This window comes from Phyllostomus discolor, chromosome X (assembly GCF_004126475.2).
Source record: "Phyllostomus discolor isolate MPI-MPIP mPhyDis1 chromosome X, mPhyDis1.pri.v3, whole genome shotgun sequence".
Classification (NCBI taxonomy): Eukaryota; Metazoa; Chordata; class Mammalia; order Chiroptera; family Phyllostomidae; genus Phyllostomus; species Phyllostomus discolor.
In genome coordinates, this window is record NC_050198.1 from 50,460,358 (window position 1) to 50,480,988 (window position 20,631).

Below are 20,631 nucleotides of genomic sequence, written 5' to 3' on the forward strand. Positions count from 1 at the left end.
TCTGAGTATAAGAGTGGGTACTAGAGGCATAGTAGTTTGTCTTCTTCAAAGATCTCTGATTTTTGATTAAATGAAAAAAAAACAGTCTAATAGAAGAAAATAATGAAAAGAAATCATGCAAGGAATTCAGCATTAATGTAGAATTGAAACAGCTCATCGGAAGGGAAACACAGAAGAAAAGTATGTGTTAAATTTTACTAGAGAGCACCATCACATTTTTCAAAGGAAACAATAACATACTATGGTGCCCATAGGCCAAGAGCATGAGAGGATGATAGGAACACACTCACACAAAACCCATTTCACTTCTGGCTTCCTTTTCACCCAGTTTTTTCTCAGCTTTTCCATCTCCCTCTAGGACAGTTTCATCCCTCCTCTTGGTTGATATACTGGTATTTCTGAACCTGTTTTTCATTCTATTTCACTTCCTCTCTGTCTCTACCTTCCATTATCCCTTCCCATCATCTTTTCTTCCATCTCTTTCTAAACTAGGAAAAATTAAGAAATAAATTATATTCCATTTATCAAACTGATATTTTATTTATAGACTCACATTATACAATTCAAACATAAAAAGCAGTAGAACATTTTATATTTTATTATCTAATAAAAGCAAATATAGTTGCTTATTACTTATGCAACCCTTGATTTACTTTGTCTATCACTTGGTCACCTTTGATGGAAAAAATTTCCTGACCTAGCCTTAACCCAGATGACCATTGTGTTAGCTAATCCATAATTCCTATCTTCAAAGCATCTTGGACCCTAGGAGCTCAGGGAAGTAGGGAGGGAAGGGAAGATGTTGAGAACCTGCTAAATACTGCAGTACCAAGAAAGAGTAACAGTATAGCAACAGTGTATTCCATTTATGATAATTTCCAAAGCAACCAATCCCTGACACTGTAGTTTACCTAAAGAGGTATTTTGTATAGTTTGTGCCTAGTACCAAGTCACCTTAAAGATATCACCTTTTTAAAAAAAATAATTTATTTTTAGAGAGAGGGAAAGGGAGGGAGAAAAACATCAATGTGTGGTTGCTTCTAGTGTGCCCCCAACTGAGGGTGGGGGGGTGGCTAGCCTGCAACCCAGGCATGTGCCCTGACTGGGAATTGAACCAACGACCCTTGGGTTCACAAGCCTGCACTCAATGCACTGATCTACACCTGCCAGAGTTTAAAGGCCTTTTTTATTGGTTGTTCTCTCTGCCTGAGATCCCTTTCCCCCAGTGGGGGAAAAAAGGCTATTTCTCATTCTGGTCTCAGCTTAAATATAATTTCTTCAGATTTTTTACCCTCTAACCTGAAAAAGCTCCCTAATCATCCTTTTCTCATTATACATACAATGCATTTTTGTATTATAGCAGCTATAATTATCTCATATTTTCTTGTTTATTTGTTTGTTTTTCTGTCTCCCACCCCACCACCATACACATATAGACTAAAATGTAAGTGCCATGAGATTAGGAAGCTTGTCTGTTTTGCTCTTTGATGTATCCTCAAAAGCACAGGAGAGAGGCTGCCACATAGTAGGTAATCAGTAAGTGCTACTTAATAAAGGTGGGAAGAATGAACAAATTTTAGCTCTATTATTCAGTAAATATTATCACTTCAACCATACATGGGAATAGCAGGAGGTACAAAGATAAACCAACTTATCAAAACACATGGTAAACAAAATGAGCAGGCCATCCACAGATTGAAATAAAATATTCACAAAACATAGATCTGACAAAGAAGTTGTACCCAGTATGTATAAAGAGCTCCTGCAACTCAAAAACAAACAAACAAACAAACAAACAAACAAACCAGTGTTTAAAATGGCCAAATGATTGAACAAATATTTCAAAAAGGGAGAAAAATAAATGCAGACATACCTTGTTTTATTGTGTTTCACTGTATTATGCTTCACAAATAGTATTTTTACAGATTGAAAGTTTGTGGGAACCCTGGATTGAGTAAGTATATTGATGCCATTTTCCCAACAGCATTTTTTCACTTTGTATATCTATGTTGTAGTCCAAATTTTTTCATTATTATTAAATTTTATGGTGACCTGTGATCAGCGATATTTGAGAAATCATTTGTGAAAGGAAGAGTAAAATCAAGTTGGCTGTGGCAAACTTTTAACTGGTGAGGCAAACATCACTGTTGTCTTATTTTAAGAAATTGCCACAGCCACCCCAACCTTCAGAAACCACCGTCTTGATCAGTGAGCAGCCAACAACATCAATATAAGACCCTCCATAAGGAAAAACAAATACAGCTTGCTGTAAGCTCAGATAATGGTTAGCATTTTTAGCAATAAAGTATTTTTAATTAAGGTGTGTACACTGTCGTTTAGACATAATGGTATTGCACACTTAATAGGCCATAGTATAGTGTAACATAACTTTTGTGTGCACTGAAAAAAAAAATAATGTGTGAATTGCTTTATTGTGATATTTGCTTGATCATGGTGGTCTGGAACTGAACCTGTAATATCTCCAAGGTGTGCCTGTAACTAATAAGCACATGAAAATATATACAACACCATTAATATCATGGAAATGCAAATTAACATCACAATAAGCTACCACAACATACTCAGTAGACTGTCTAAAATTAAAGACTGATAACATCATGTTGACAAAAGTTGTTGAGCAACCAGAATTCTCATATATCGCTGGTGCTGAAGTGTAAAATGGTACAACATCTGGCAGTTTTTTGTAAAACTAAGCAAGAACTGATGTAGTCCCAGCAATTCTATTCCAAGATACTTTTATTACCCAAGAAATGAAAGTTTACAAGGAGGGTCATAGCAGCCATATGCATAATAAATAACTCCCACTCCCCAAAAGTGGAAAGAACCCAGGTGTCAATCAAAAGGAGAATAGATAAATAAAATGGTATATTCATACAATGTGATACTAATATGCAACAAAAAAGAAAGCCATTACTGATAGGGACAACAACATGGACAATATAAAAAACATTATACTTAATGAAAAAAACAGATACAAAAGAATACATACTATACAATTCCATTCATATGCAATTCTATTGGGTTGGCCAAAAAGTCTGTTTAATTTATTCCATAAAATAAAGACACATTTTTTCATTTTCACCAATAACTTTATTGATTTGAACATTTTCAGTATGTTGGCTATCTCCCACTATTGGCTTCTAGTGGGTAGAGGCCAGGGGTGCTGCTAAACACCTTCCAATGCATAAGACAGCCCCACAGCAAAGAATCATTTGGCCAAAGTGTCAACAGTACAAGAAACTTCACAAAAAACTTTGGACATGTTTGATCAGTCACAGCACCTTCTCCATACACTGCAAAAATCTTTTCTTTTGCACTTCATTTGCATTTTTACCTTTCTTGAAATAATAAAACATAATCTACCAAAAATGTTGCATACTTTCTTCCATCTCCAATATTAGAACCGCTGCACAAAAATTCACCAACTTTGAGAAGTTTTTTTCAATGCACACTGATATGATATCTGTCACAATGCAATGTAACAAAATTGTTTTGAATGAAGTTAAAGACAACTAAACATTACTAGAGCCATCATACAAAAAAGTAAACAGACATTTTGGCCAACCCAATAGAAAATGCAAAATGACCTGTGGTAGAAAAAAATCAGAATAGTGGTTATATCCAGGGGAATGGGAACTGACTGGGAAGAGGTGTAAGAGAACTTTTATGGGGTGATGGTGATGGATCATGTCTTAGAGTTTTGGGTTACATAAGAGTATGCATTTCTCAAAACTCATAGAGTGGTACTCTTAAGATTTGTGTATCTCACTATATGTACATTTTACTCCTCCTCAAAGTAACCAAGCATAATCCCTAGCCTCAAGAACTATATGTCAGCCCTGACTGGTGTAGTTCAGTGGACTGAGCGCCAGCCTGTGAACCCAAAGGTCACCAGTTAAATGCCCAGTCAGGGCACATGCCTGAGTTGCGGGCCAGGTCCCTGATTGGGAGTGTGTGAGAGGCAACTGGTCAATGTATCTCTACATATCGATGTTTCTATCCCTACCTCCCTGTTTCTAAAAAAAAAAAAAAAAAGAAAAAAGCACTATATATCAGATTAGAGGACATGCTCATAAATAATTATTATAATAAATGTTCATGTTTATGGAAGACTTACTATGTTTTAAGTACTGTGCAACCCACTTTTCTTATATTTGTACATTTAATCTTCATAATAATACTATGAAATTACAGATGGAAAGCTTGAGGATCAGAGAAAATAAGTAGCTTGCGTATAGTCACATGGTAAGTTAGGTTTCAGAACTGGAAATCAGTCCAGGTCTGACTCCTAAAGCCTTTTTGCCAGAGGCAGATATTCAAGTTCCTACAAGAGCAGAATGTTCCTTATTTGCATCAAAGATGACATGTCATTCTAGGAAGAATAGAACTGAGACTGTTAATCTAATTTGCCAGCCTTGGAAACTGGCTGAATTCCAAGTTCACAGGACAGTGAGTCCTAAGGCAGAGGAATAGACAGAGCCTGATCAACCCCCTCAGGGATCCACATAATTTGTTACAGGAGTGTGTGTCCATTTTAACTGCCCTTCCACTGACATACCGAATTGGCACAAACACTCATAAACTACTCACCTGTGATAGACCCAAGATGGATGAGAGGGTCAAGGTGCTCTCCGGTAAATGTTTTTCGGGCTTTGCTTTCAAATGAAATAAATGTATGTACGTCACAACTGAAAAACAACAACAAGAAAGGATAAACAGCAAATTTGATAAGTTTAAAGATATCCATGATCATTGGAAACAATGACAAACTGAACTAAAATTTCAGAGAAATAAGAGCCCTTCCTAAGTGAGCTGGTGATCATGAGGCAATTGCTGATTTGAGTTGAAGATGAGATCTGGCCCCAAGGCAGAGCAACCCTACTAAGGAAAAGGAGAAACAGGCATAAAGTTTAAGACTAGTATAATATATTGAAAATTTCAGAAGCCTGAAATACAAGAATAGTTTTCTTACCTGAAGATAGCTGGGTTCTAGGCTGGCATCTAACAGTGAGAGGCTCAGTGAAATGTACTACAGTCTCGTGGTATTTAAGAGATAACTTCTCAGTAGTGGGAGGGGAACTACCGTAAATACACTGTCACTCCTGCCTCAAAATGTTACCTGGGTTTTGAAGGTGGGAGGACCTGAGATGGCTAATAAGTTAATAAGCTCAAAATCACCCTTAAAGGGCACTTTGGACAAAGTGATTCTAAAACTCATAAAGATATATAAAGGACTTAGTATAGCCAAAACATCTTGAAGAAGAAGAAAACTGGAGGACATTAACTATCATATATCAAGGCTAGCTATACAACTACAGTAATTATGACAACATGGCATTGGCACAAGGACAAGCAGACAAATCAATGGAACCATGACATTTCACAACAGACACCAAAGTAGTAGTAGCAGTAGTAGTAGTAGTAAGTTGAAATGGGTCATAAACCTAAATGTGAAAGATAAAGAATTAAATCTTCTAGAATAAACCATAGGCAAATATCTTCATTATTTTTTGAAAGGGAAAAATTTCTTATTTGATACAAAAAGCATTAGCTATGAAAGAAGATTAGAAAATTGGATTTCATTAAAATTGAGAACTTCCATTTATCAAAAGAGGCTGAAAGTCTCACAGACTGGCAAAAAGTATTCACAATACATACATCCAACATAGGATGTGTATCCAGTATATCAATATATTTTTAAATTCCTCAAATCAACAGGAACAAAACAGACTATTCAATTTTTTTAAAGTAGAAAAAAATTAAATGGCACTTCACAGAAGAGAACATCTAAGAGTCCTACCAGCATATGAATAGGTTTTCACTATTATTACTTATGAGTAAAATGCAAGTTAACACTACAATGACACACGTCAAAGCCCACCAGAATAGCTAAAATTGAAAAAACTAACAATACAAAGCAATGAGCAGATCATGGAACAACTGGAACACTTAGATATGGTTGGTGAAAATGTTAACTAGTACAACTACTTTGGAAAACTGGTTCACAGTATCTACTCAAACTAAACATACCATTAATGTATGACCCTGCAATTCTACTCCTAAGTATATAACCAAAATAAGAGTACAAATGTTCACAAAAGTACATGTACAAGAATGTTAAAAGAAATCAAATACATACAGAAAATCCAAAGACACATGAAGCGATGTTCAATATCGCTAGCCATCAGAGAGATGCAGATTAAAACCACAATGAGATACCACTTCACACCAGTCAGAATGGCCATCATAAACAAAGCAACAAACAACAAGTGTTGGAGAGGATGTGGAGAAACGGGGTCCCTAGTGCACTGTTGGTGGGACTGCAGACTGGTACAACCATTATGGAAAGCAGTTTGGAACTTCCTCAGAAAACTAAAAATGGATCTGCCTTTTGACCCAGCAATTCCATTGCTGGGACTCTATCCTAAGAACACTAAAACACCAATACAAAAGAACCTTTGCACCCCGATGTTCATAGCAGCACAATTTACAATAGCTAGGTGCTGGAAGCAACCTAGATGCCCATCAGTAAATGAATGGATCAAAAAACTATGGTACATTTACACAATGGAATTCTATGCAGCAGAAAGAAAGAAGGAGCTCATACCCTTTGCAACAGCATGGATGGAGCTGGAAAGCATTATGCTAAGTGAAACAAGCCAGGCAGTGAAAGACAAATACCACATGATATCACCTTTAACAGGAATCTAAACAACAAAACAAAACAAAACAAAAAACTAGCAAAATATAACCAAAGACACTGAAATAGGGGATAGTCTGACAGTGGCCAGAGGGGAGAGAAGAGGGAATTTCAGGGGGGAATGGGTATGGATTACAGGAACAAATTTGGAGGACACATGGACAAAAACTAGGGGTGGGGGGTAATGGGGAGAATGGGGGAGGGTTGGGTGAAGGGGCTGGAACGGGAGTAGGGGGGAGAAAACTGTACTTGAACAATGATTGAAATTAAAAAAAAAGAAATCAAATACAACAGTGTGTATTATATAATTTGACTTGTATGAGTAAGATTTAAGAATAGGAAAAATCAATCTGTAGAACAGAAGCAAAAGCTGTGGTTACCACTATGTGGGGGTTGCTAGAAACGTTCTGTGTCTTGATTGATTACATATATTTCAAAAAGCATTCAACTGTACTCATAATTTGAACACTTCACCATACATGGTATACCTCAAAAAATTATTTTATTTTTAATTTTGTGTCTCCTTTCTATAAAACCACCATGGACAATGCAACTGTAATAAAAAGTCTTTCCAGGGCTGGGCAAGCTACTCATCACAGGCAATGAAAATGGAATGAAGTCTGAAGGTACAGAGAAATGTCCCTTTGGCCCCTGTGGCTCAATGCTTCTTGGTAGTGCTAAGTAAAGCAAGAGGCCCTTATAGCTAGATAGAGTTTTAAATTGAGGCAAGATGAGATAAACTCACACCTTATAAGTAGTTCAGAAAAATAACTGGGACAGAGGCCACACTCTCCATCTGGTAACTAAAATTTTTAACCCCATAGATTTTTATTAATCTCATTCTTATGACATTTTTTAGCACAATTAATAAAAAACCACCATTTTTCTTTTACCTGACTAAGGGTTCAGCCTTGTGAAGCTTATACTCCCTTTGCTGCAATTGTAATGCACCATCTGTTTCTTTTCTTAACTGCCAATTGCACATTATGGCCAAAAGCTGTAGATACATTTCTTGCACTTGCGAAGGCTTACTTCCATATTGGTTACAAAAGATACGTGTCCTAGAAGGAGTTATACAGGGCCGCGGCTTCTGCTTCTTCTTCTTTCTTCTTTCTTCTTTCTTCTTTCTTCTTTCTTCTTCTTTCTTCCTTCTTCTTTCCCTCCCCCTCCTCCTCCTCCTCTCTTCTTCTGAACCTTAAACAACAGAAATATATTCCCTCAAAGTTCTGGAAGCCATAAGTCCAAAGTCAAGGTACTGGCAAATTTGACTCCTTCTGGAGGAAGCTCTGAGGAAGAATCCATTCCATGCTTCTTTCCAGCTTCTGATGGCTGCCAGCAATCCTTGGCATTCTTTGGTTTCTAGACGCATTGCTTCAATCTCTTTCTGAGTCTTCATATCATTTTGCCTTGTGTGTATTTCTTCTCTTTTTAATTTCTTTAAAATTTTTTGTTTCAAATACAGTTTACATTCAACACCATTTTGTATTAGTTTCAGGTGTACAACACAGTGATTAGACAATCATATACTTTACAAAGTGATCCCCCTGATATTGCCAGTACCTCTATAGCACCATACCTAGTTATTACAATATTATTCATTATATTCCCTATGCTGTACTTTACATCCACATGACTATTTTTGTAACTACCAATCTGTACTTCTCAATCCTTCACCTTTTTCAACCAGCCCCAATGTCCCTCCCCTCTGGCAACTGTCAGTCTGCTGTATGTATATATGAGCCCATTCCTGTTTTCTTTGTTGATTTATATTATTCTTTATATTCCATATAAGTGAAGTGGTACTTGTCTTTCTCCAACCGACTCATTCCACTTAGCATAATACCATCTAGGTCTATCCATGCTGTTGCAAATGGTAAGATTTTGTTCTTTTTATGGTCAAGTAATGATTCTATTGTATATATGTACCACTTATTTTTTATTGAATTTATTGAGATGACATTGGTTAATTAAATTATACAGGTTTCAGGTATACAATTCAATAAAACATCATCTGTATATTGTATTGTCTGTTCAGCACCCCAAGTCAAGTCCCCTCCTATCACCTTTTATTCTCCCCTTTACTTTCGTCTACCACTTCCTAATTCATTTCACTCTGGTAGTCATCATACTGTTGTCTGCCTGTGAAGGTTTTTTTTGTTGTTGTTCTTAATTGCTTGACCTTTAGCATCCAGCTCTCCAATAGCCCTCCCCTTTAACAGCTACCAGTTTGTTTTCTGTATCTATGAGTCTGTTTTCATTTTTTGGTGTATTTTGTTCATTAATTCCACAAGTAAGTGAGATCATGTAGTATTTGTGTTTCTCTCACTAGCTTATTTCACTTAGCATAATAGTTTCTAGGTCCATCCATGCTGTCACAAAAGGTAAAATTTCCCTCTTTCTTTACAGCTGCATAATATTCCACTCTGTGAAGGTACCACTGCTTTTTCAAAATCCACTCATCTACTAATGGGAACTTGGGCTGCTTCCAAATCTTAGCTATTGTAAGCAATGCTACAATGAACATAGGAGTGCCTATATTCTGTTGAATAAGTGTTTGGGGTTTCTTTGGATATATTCCCAGAAGTAGAATCACTGGGTCGTAAGGCAGTTCCATTTTTAATTTTTTTTTAGGAAACTCCATATTGTTTACCCCACTGAATGCACCAATCTGCATTCCTATCCATTGTGCATGAGATTTTCCTTTTCTCCACATCCTCGCCAGTTCTTGTTGTTTGTTGATTTATTGTTAGTTGATTTCTTGATGATAGCCTCACTGATAGGTGTGAGGTGATCTCACTGTGGTTTTAAATTCCATTTCTTTGATGATTAGTGACACTGAGTATCTTTTAATATGTCTATTGGCCATTGTATATCCTCTTTGGAAAAGTATCTGTTCAGGTCCTTTGCCCATTTTTGAGTTGGATTGTTTGTTTTCTTGGTGTTGTGTTGTCTAAGTTCTTTATAAATTTTGGATATTAACCCCTTCTCAGATGTATTGGTAAATATGTTCTCCCATTCAGTGGGTTGTCTTTTCATTTTGTTGATGGTTTTCTTTGCTGGGCTAAAATCTCTTAGTCTGATGTATCCCATTTGTTTATTTTTTTTTTCATTTGTTTCCTTTGCTGAAGGAGACATATTAGAAAAAAAAAATATTGCTAAGAGAAACATCTGAAACATCAAATCACCCAGGTGACTCACTCCCCTACAGCCTAGATCTGGAGCCCTGTGATTTCTGGCTTTTCCCCAAACTAAAGTCACCTTTGAGGAGGAAGGGAGATGGTGGAGTGAATGGAAATCACACTGACCTCCCCCCAGGACCAATCTGGAATTACAACTCAATGCTGGGGAAACCACCCAGAACAATCAACTGAGCAATAGCCAGACAGAAGCATGTAAATTTAGACATACAGAAACAGCTTCGGCACAACCGGGTCTGGTAAGGAGTGTGGTAGAGAATCGAGAGGGCTGGCTGGGCACCCACAGGTGGCAGAGCTGGCAGGATAATTAAGCAGCTGGTTGGATCCCCCGAAGAAGACTGGGGTCTAAACCTTAAGCTAGGATTCCCAGCCCAGAACACCAGAGCCCCCCCCCCACAAAAAAAAAGAAAAAAAAAACAGATAACAACCGGTGGAAAAAGCAGCAGGGTTGCTCTCTGCCACAGATGGACAATTGGAGACACAAGGACCATTTGAAGAGCAACACACAAATTTTCATTTTCAGTCACTTACCCGGGGCTCAGGCAAAGGCAGGGGCAGAGTGGGCTGGAGATGCTTGAGGAGAAACTGGGGACGGAAACCTTGGAGAGGGCTCTGAGAAAGTATCTGCTGGGATCCTGGTGCTGAGTCATCCCCCAGACGGCAGCAGCCTTTGTGCTCAGGCAGATTATCCCCTCTGAGCCATAGTAGTCTGAGAGGAAGCAATAGCCCTGACCCCAGGAGGGTCTCTGCCCTGGCCTTTTTGTGCTTAAGCCTGACTGGTGAACCCTAGTGACCAAATTAACAACCAAAGGAGAGCCAGAGACAATAGATCACTGGCAAAGGAGAGGCAGAGTGGACTAGAGAAACTTGAGGAGAGACTGGGGACTGAGGCTTTGGGGAAAGAACTGAGAAAGTAGCTGCCAGGAACTCATGCTGAGCCAACCCCCAAATGTAGTAATCATCCTGCTCAGGCAGACTACTCCCTTCCAAGCAGTAGCTAACTGAAAGGAAACAATGGTCCCCACCACAGGAGGGATTCAGCCCTACCTTATGGTGCTTAAACCTGACTGCTGAGTGCAGAGGCACCATATTAACAGTTGAGGGAGACAGACAGTGATAGCAGATCACTGGATGTAATGAACAGGCTGCATAAGGTCAGACAGGGTCAACATCTGACATCACCAGAGGCAGATCAAGAAAGAAAAAAAAAACAGTGGTAAATACAAGAGGTTACCAATACGAAAGCCACTGTGGTCTCCTTCATGATTTTCAATATTTTCCTTACTACATAGCTTTATAACATTCATTTCTTGTCCAGCAAATTTGTATATAATAATGCACTAGATTTTATACTATAGTGTATTTCAGTTCACATATTTTGCCCCTCCCTTCTCTTTGCCCATCTTACCTCCCTTATCTTTGCCTCTCCCTTCTCCTTGCCCCTCCCTTCTCTTTGCCCATCTTTCCGTGCAATATTCTCATTGAAAATTTGGTTTTCTCTCTAGGTACAACTTGTTTCCATTCCATACTCTTACTATTTCTCCCCTGTCCAGACACTCAAAACAAATTCTCTTGTCAAGGGTCTTTCACATTCTTTTGCCCAGCTATTCAAATACCTGTGTTCTCTCTACACCTGTAACAAACATTGCTAGTTGGTTGTGAGTAGGGTAGCTGTTGTTGCATTGTTTTTTCAAGATTATCTCTAGAGCTTCACTAATTCTGTATCTCAAATAACAAATTTTCCTGAACCCCTCTCCTAGTATTTTTATTTTTTGACTCAAATTTAATTATGCTGCCTTAGCCTGTTTTTTCTTTTTCTTTTTTGTCTTCTATTTCTGTTTTGTCCTGCCCTTTTATTTTTCTTTATTCTCCTTTTTTCTTTTCCTTTACATCCCAAATTTTAATTTTTTCTCTCATAGTCTAGTTTTTGTTCCTAACTCTTAGTATTCCCTCTCCTTCTATCATTACAAAACCATGTCCCATTATCTCTAACCATCTCTTAGACTTTTCTTTCTTTTTTCCCTCTTATTTCCATACCACCTATATTAATTTTAGCTCCTTTGTTATTAATAGTACTGTGGTGGATCTTTCTCTCCAATTTGCCTCCTGTAATTTTTACTAATTATTTAATACTTTTCCTTCATTTTTCTTTCTCACTTTATTTTCTTTTATCCCATTTTAATTTTTACTTAAACCTAATATTATATGCTTCCCTTCTCATATCCCACATGCTTCCCTTCTCTATCCCACACTCTTCATTCCCTTTCTTTATGCATGAAGTAAACTTTACCTTCTCTCCTTCCATTGCTCCAACTCCCAACTCTTATTAATGCACCTCCCTCTACCCTCTTAAAATCATTTCTCTTTCACTAGGTCATCTCATATCCAGCCTCTTTTCTTATAATAATTTTAATCTAATTACACCCTGATTAATACTTGTTCATATCCCATTAATAGTTGGACTGTGGGAGGAGTTATATTTGCTGGTGTGGGTTTGTTTCTTGGGCTCTGTGGTTTTGTTCAGGTAGCACCTGCACAAAAACACACAAGACATGGTGGGCGAAGTGACCCTCAATCAAGCAGGGAAGGACCTATGAAAGACTGACCCAACAACAATCAAAATGCAATTATATCCAGAAAACCAGCATAAAAGGAATAAAGGGCATCCCAAGAACATCAAGTTAAGGTGGTCAAGAAGACTGCACCACTGTATCTCACAAGCTTTCTAACATAGAAGTTCACACCAGAAAGTCGGGTAATCAAAACAGATCAATTTAAGAAACAAAGCAAACAAGAAGAGTCCCACAAACAATGGGAAGACAAGGAAACAACCCCCAATCTAAGGTGAAGGAGAAATCCTCAGAAAGAATGATAAATGAAATAGATGCAACTCAACCATCAGATATTTGTTCAAAATAATGGTTATAAGGAAGCTCAATGAACTCCATGCAAACTACCAAAAACTATAGGGAAATTAGGAGGAACTTAACTGCAAACTATATCACCATAAAAAAGGACATAGAAACAATCAGTGACAGCCAAGAATGAAATGAAGAATACAATTTCTGAATTAAAGAACATACGAGAAAGAATCAAAAGCAGGCTTGATGAAGCAGAGTACTGAATCAGTAAGCTGGAGGGCAAAGTAGAAAAAACGCCCAAAAATAGCAATAAAAAGAAAAAGAGACGGAAAAAGAGGGGAGGGGGGTTAGGGGAACTCCAGGACGACATGAAAGAGAATAATATCCATATAATAGGGATACCAGAAACACAAGAAGAGCAAGGGATAGAAAACCTGTTTGAAAAAGTAATGATGGAAAACTTCCCTAATTTGATGAGAGAAGAAGTCACATAAGTCCAGGAAGCAGAGAGATCCCAATCAAGAGGAACCCAAAGAGGCCCACTGTAAGACACATCATAATTAAAATGGCAAAATTCCAAGACAAAGAGAGAATCTTAAAGGCAGTAAGGAAGAAACAGGAAGTAAGTTACAAGTGAACCCTGATAAGGCTAGCAGCTGACTTCTCAACAGAAACATTACAAGCCAGAAGGGATTGTCAAGAAATGCACAAAAGAAGACTAAAAGAATACACCTCCACCAACCAACACTGCAAGATATGCTAAAGGGGCTGCTTTAAGAAGAAGAAGAAAAACAGCAAGAGAGAAAGGGAAAAAAGATACAAAGGGCAGAAAATGAAAATGAGTAAGTACCTACGAATAATAACCTTAAATGTTAATGGATTAAATGCTTCAATCAAAAGACATAGGGTAGCTGAATTGGTAAGAAAACATGACCCACATATATGCAACACACAAGAGGCCTACCTCAGAACAAAAGACCTACACAGAATGAAAGTGAAGGGCTGAAAAAAATATTCAATTCAAATGGATGGGGGAAAAAAGCCAGGGTAGCAATAGTCACATCTGACAAAATTGACTTTAAAACAAAGGCCATAAAAGAGACCCCGAAGGACACTTCATAATACTCCAGAGAAGAAACCATCAAGAATACATAAACATTATAAACATATATGCACCCACATAGGAGCACTAAATGCATAAGGAAAATTATGGAAAACTTCAAGAAAGATGTACACAATGACACATTTATCCTAGGGGATTTTAACATCCAACCATCAAAAATAGATTTTCAAAAGAAATATATAAACAAGAATATTGTGGCACTGAACAATGGCCCAGATCAAATGGATTTAACTGATATATATAAAAACTTTCATTCAGCACGGGCTGGGAACCAAAGTGTCGCAGGTTCGATTCCCAGTCAGGGCACATACCTGGGTTGCAGGCCACGGCCCCCAGCAACCATGCATTGATATTTCTCTCTCTCTCTCTCTTTCTCCCCCCTTCCCTCTCTAAAAAATAAATAAATAAAATCTTTAAAAAAAAAAAACTTTCATCCAAAAGAAGCAAAGTACACAGTCTTTTCAAGTGCAAATGGAACATTTTCAAAGATAGACCACATGATAGGACACAGGACAAGCTTCAGTAAATTCCAGAAAATTGAAATAATACAAAGTGTCTTCTCAGACCACAAGGGCCCAAAACTAGAAATCAACCCCAAGGAAAAAACTAAAAAATACTCGAACTCATGAAGATTGAATAGCATGCTATTAAACAATGAATGGGTTAAGAATGAGATCAAGGAAGAAATCAAAATGTTTCTGGAAACAAATGAAAATGAACTCACAATAGTCCAAAACTTGTGGGACACAGTGAAGGCAGTCCTGAGAGGGAATTTCACGGTGATACAGGCCTACCAAAAAAAGATGGAAAAATTTCAAATGAACAACCTACCCCTACATCTACAAGCACTAGAGGAACAACAAAAAAGACAGCCCAGAGCAGGTAGAAGAAAGGAAATAACCAAGATCAGAGCAGAATTAACACAGAGACTAAAGAAACAATTCCAAGGATCAATAAATCCAGGAGCTGGCTCTTTGAAAAAATAAAATCAACAAACCTTTAAGCAGACTCATCAAGAAAAAAGAGAGAGGACTTACACAAACACAATCAGAAATGAAAGGGGAGAAATGACAACTGACACCACAGAAAAGCAAAGGTTGTAAAAAATGACTGTGAACTGTATGCCTAGAAATTTGAAAACCTAGGTGAAATGGACACATTTCTAGAAAAACATAATCTTCCAAAACTGACTGAAGAAGCAGAAAGTCTGAACAGACCAATAATAGCTGAAGAAATCGAAGCAGTAATCAAAGCCATGGACTGGACAGTTTCACAGGAGAATTTTACAAAACATTTAAAGAAGAGCTAACCCCAATCCTTCCCAAACTTCTCCAAAAAAATCCAAGAAGAAGGAAGACTCTCAAACTTTTTTGTGAAGCCAGCATCATCCTAATCTTAAAACCAGATAAAGACACAACAAACAAAGTAAACTTCAGGCCAATATTGCAGATGAATTTAGACATTAAAATCATCAACAAAATATTGGTCAAGTGCATCCAACAATACCTTAAAAAGATTGTACATCGTGATCAAGTGGGATTCAGGGACAAGGATGCAAGGATGGTACAATGTTCACAAATCAATAAATGTAATACATCACATAAGCAAAAGGAAAGACTAAAATTAAATGATCATATCAATAGATGCAGAAAAAGCATTTGATAAGGTACAGCACCCATTTATGATAAAAACACTCAGCAAAGTAGGAATAGAGGGAGCATTCCTCAACATAATAAAGCCCTTATATAAGAGACCTACAGCCAACATCATACTCAATGGGCAAAAACTAAAATCTTTCCCACTAAGATCAGGAACAAGACAAGAATGTCCACTTTCACCACTTCTATTCAACATAGTATTGGAAGTCCTAGCCACAGTTATCAGACAAGAAGAAATAAAAGGCATCCAAATTGGAAAGGAGGAGGTAAAACTGTCATTGTTTGCAGGTGACATGATAGTGTACATAGAAAACCCTACAAACTCCACCAAAAAGCTACTAGAGCTAATAAGTGAATTTGCAAAATGGAGGAATACAAAGTCAATATTCAGACATCAAAGGCATTTTTGTACACCCACATGAAATATCAGTTACAGATATCAGGAAAAAATCCCATTTGCTATAGGAACAAGAAAAATAAAATTCCTCATAATAAATCTAACCAAGGAGGTAAAAGACCTGTACTCAGAAAACTACACAACACTGAAGAAAGAAACTAAGAAAAACACAAATAAATGGAAGCATGTACCATGTTCATGGATTTGGAAGAATTAACATCATCAAAATGTCCACACTACCCAAAGCAATTTATAGATTCAACACAATCCTTATAAAAATACCAATGACATATTTCACAGATATAGAACAAACACTTCAACTATTTATATGGAACCATAAACTACCCTGAATAGCTGCAGCAATTTTGAAAAAGAACAAAGTAGGGAGGATAACCATACCTCACATCAAACTATATTACACGGCCACAGTCATCTGGCATAAGAACAGACACATGGATCAATGGAACAGAATAGAGAGCCCAAAGATAAACCCAAGTCTCTATGGTCAATTAATATGTGACAAAGGGTACAGAAGCATAAAACGGAGTAAAAATAGCCTCTTCAACAAATGGTGTTGGGACATCTGGACAGCTACATGAAAAGAAGTGAAACTCGACTACCAACTTACATCATACACAAAATTACACTCAAGATGGATAAAAGACTTCAATATAACTTGTGAGGCCATAAAAGTCCTAGAGGAGAAGATAGGCAGGAAACTCTCAGATATTCCATGCAGCAAAATTTCCCTGATATGACCCCTACAGCATGGGACATAAAGGAAAGAATAAACAAATGGGACCTCATCAAAATAAAGAGCTTCTGCATTGCTAAAGAAAATATAGCAAAATGAAAAGGGAACCAACTGTATGGGAATACATATTTGCCCATGATACCTTGGGCAGGGGTTTCATCTCCAAAATATGTAAAGAACTCACATGACTCCACACCAGGAAGGCAAACAATCCAATTAAAAAATGGGCAAAGGAACTGAACAGAGACTTCTCCAAGGAGGACCTACAGAGGGCCCAGAGACATATGAAAGGGTGGTCAGCATCACTAGCCATAAGAGAGACGTGAACTAAAACCACAATGAGATACCAGTTCACAGAGGTCAGATTGGCCATCATAAGCAAGTCGGCAAACAATATGTGCTGGCAGGGTTGTGGAGAAAAGGTTACTCTAGTGCACTGTTGTTGGGAATGCAAACTGGTGCAATCTGTGTGAAAACAGTATAGAATTTCCCCAAGAAACTATAAAGGTAATTGCATTTTGACCCAGCAATTTCACTGCTGGGTTTACACCTTAAGAATAGTGAAACTAATTTAAAAGAACATATTCACCCCAATGTTCATAGCAGCACAATTTACAATATCCAAGTGTTGGAAGCAGCCCAGGTGTTCATCATTAAATGAGTGGATAAATAAACTATGATAGATGTACACAATGGATTACTATACAGAAGAAAGAAAGGAGCTCCTACCCTTCCTGACAACATGAATGGTACTGGGAAATATTATGCTAGCAAAGTAAGCCAAGTAGTGGAAGACTAATACCATATGATCTCACCTATAAGTGGAACCTAATGAACAAAACAAACTGGTAAGTAAAATATAGCCAGAGTCATTGAAATCGACAACAAACTGACAGTAACCAGTGGTGAGGGCAGAGGGAAATAATGTGGCAAAGAAGGGAAAGGGACATAAATGAACATGTATGAGGGACCAATGGATATAGCCAACGGGAAGTGGGATTGAGGGTGGGACATGGGTATGGGGTAGGGCAGGGGAAAGTGGTGGTGGGAAAATGGAGACAACTGTATCTGAACATCAATAAAAAGTAAAAAAAACAGTAAAAAAATAAAATCATCTTTGAAAGTAATGATATTTCAGACTGTCCATGAAATTCTGGGAAATATGATGTGTTATTGGTGGTGATTGAGATAACCGTGTGAGGTCCCAAGGTCCCTACTTTGAAGGGAACTGAGGTGTCATTGTCCTATGTACAATGGTTCTGGTATCTTGTATCTTCTTCAATAAATGTCTATATTTTTCATATTATATGCCTGGATACCTTCTGGACAGACCTCATGTGTTTTGTCAGATCCCAGTTAGGTCCTAAATTTGATTATGTTTCAGTCAGAAACTATTTGAGGTAATCAAAAGGCCAAGCTTATTAAATCTTAGTCAGATCCCAATTAGGTACTAACCATAGTCTTGTTAAGATGTATACAAGACTAAGCCTACTTAAAAGCTAGCTAACATGGTTAAGATCTCACCAGATAATGATAAGTTCTATCCATGACCAAAGCCTACTTGGTCTTTAGTCATAGCCCACTTAGGACCTAAGTCTACTTAAGTTTTAGTCAGAAAGTAGTTGAGGTAGATCCATGACCTAAGCTTATTAAACTTTAATCAGAGCCTAGTTAGGGCCCAGTTAGAGGCATGTAAAGTTATAGCCAGGATTAAGTCTAGATAAGCGGTAACTAACATGGTTAAGATCTCACCAGAGGATGGTAAGTAGCATGGCCAAAATCTAGTTTATGTTTAGTCAGCGCCCCATTAGGGTCTTTGTCTACTTGTGTTTTATTAAGAAACTAGTTGAGGTAGATCCAGGGCCCAAGCTTTGTAAGTCCTACTCAGGGACTTCCAGTCAAGATGGAGGCATAGGTAGATACACTTTACCTCCTCACACAACCAAAAAGACAACAACAAAGTTAACAAAAAACAACCAGAACTGCCAGAAAATCAAACTGTATGGAAGTCTAACACTGAAGGAGTTAAAGAAGAAACATTCATCCAGAGCAGTAGGAGGGGTGGAGATGGGCAGGTGGGGCAAAGAGGACACATGGCAAGGTAGTGGCTGGAGGACCAGGCAAGTGAGGTGGCAGCTGTCAGCCCCATGTTTGTGTTCAGATAAACCAGGAGGAACAACTGGGGGCAAGACAGACCATGCAACCCAGGGTTCCAGCATGGGCAAAGAAAGCATCAAAACCTCTAACTGTAAAAACCTTTGGGGGTTGTGGCAGTGGAAGAAACACCCAGCCTTACAGAAGAGTTCATTGGAGAGACCCACGGGGTCTTAGAATGTACACAAACCAACCAACCCAGTAATCAGCACCAGAAGGACCCAGATTGCTTGTGGGTAACAGGGGAAGTGACTGAAAGCCAAGGAGAGCTGAGCAAGGGACATTGTTCTCTCTCTGACCCCTCCCCCACATACAGCACCACAACACAGTGACATGGGTTGCCCTGCCCTGGTGAATACCTAAGGCTCCAAGCCTTACAACATAACACATGCACACAGACAAAGAAATATGGCCCAAATGAAAGAATAGATCAAAACTCCAGAAAAAGAGCTAAATGACAAAGAGATAGTCAATGTGGCAGATGCAGAGTTCAAAACACTGGTAATCAGGATGCTCACAGGAATGGTTGAGTATGGTCTCAAAATAGAGGAAAAAAGTGAAGGCTATAAAAAGTGAAATAAAGAAAAATATACAGTGAACCAACAGTGAAGGGAAGGAAACTGGGATTCAATGATTTGGAATAGAAGGAAGAAATAAAATTCAACCAGAACAGAATAAAGAAACATGAATTCAAAAAAATGAAGAGAGGTTTAGGAACCTCTAGGACACCTTTAAATGATCCAACATCTGAATCATAGGGATGCCAGAAGGAAAAGAGGAATAGAAAGGAATTAAAAACTTATTTGAAAAAATAATGAAGGAGAACTTCCCCAGTCTGGCAAAGGAAATAGACTTCCTGGAAGGCCAGTAAGCTCAGAGAGTCCCAAAGAAGTTGGACTCAAGGAAGCACACACCAAAGTACATCATAATTACATTAGTCAAGATTAAAGATAAGGAGAGAATCTTAAAATCTGCAAGAGAAAAGGAGACATTTACTGACAAGGGAGTTCCCATAAGGCTATCATCTGATTTCTCATAAGAAATCTTACAGGCAAGAAGAGGCTGGAAAGAAGCATTCCAAGTTATGAAAGGCAAGGACCTACATCCAAGATTACTCTATCCAGCAAAGCTATCCTTTAGAATGGAAGGGCAGATAAAGTACTTCCCAGATAAGGTCAAGTTAAAGGAGTTCAACATTACCAAGCCTTTATTATATCAAATGTTAAAGGGACATATAAGGAAAAGGAAGAAGATTCAAACTATGAACAGTAAAATGGCAACAAACACACAAAACAACTGAACCTAAAAAACAAAAATTTAACCTAAGCAAACAACTAGAACAGGAACAGAATCACAGAAATGGAGATCACATGAAGTGTTATCAGCAGGGAGGGGGGATTCAAGAAAAAGGTAGAGGGAATTAGAAGCATAAATGATAGGTACAAAATAGACAGGGTGAGGTTAAGAATAGTATAGCAAATGGAAATGACAAAGAACTTATATGTATGACCCATGGGCATGAACTATAAGAGGGGAATGTTGGTGGGAGTAATGGTTCAGGGTGGAGCAGAATAAAGTGGAGAAAAAAAAATGGGACACCTGTAAGAGCATAACTAATAAAATGTACTTTTAAAAAAGCCTAGTCTGAATGTAGTTAAGGCCCAGTCAGAGGCTTTTTAAGGTATAGGTAGAGCTTAAGCATCATTAAAAGCTAACCAACATGGTTAAGATATCAGCAGAGAATGTTAAAGGACTATCTATGGATG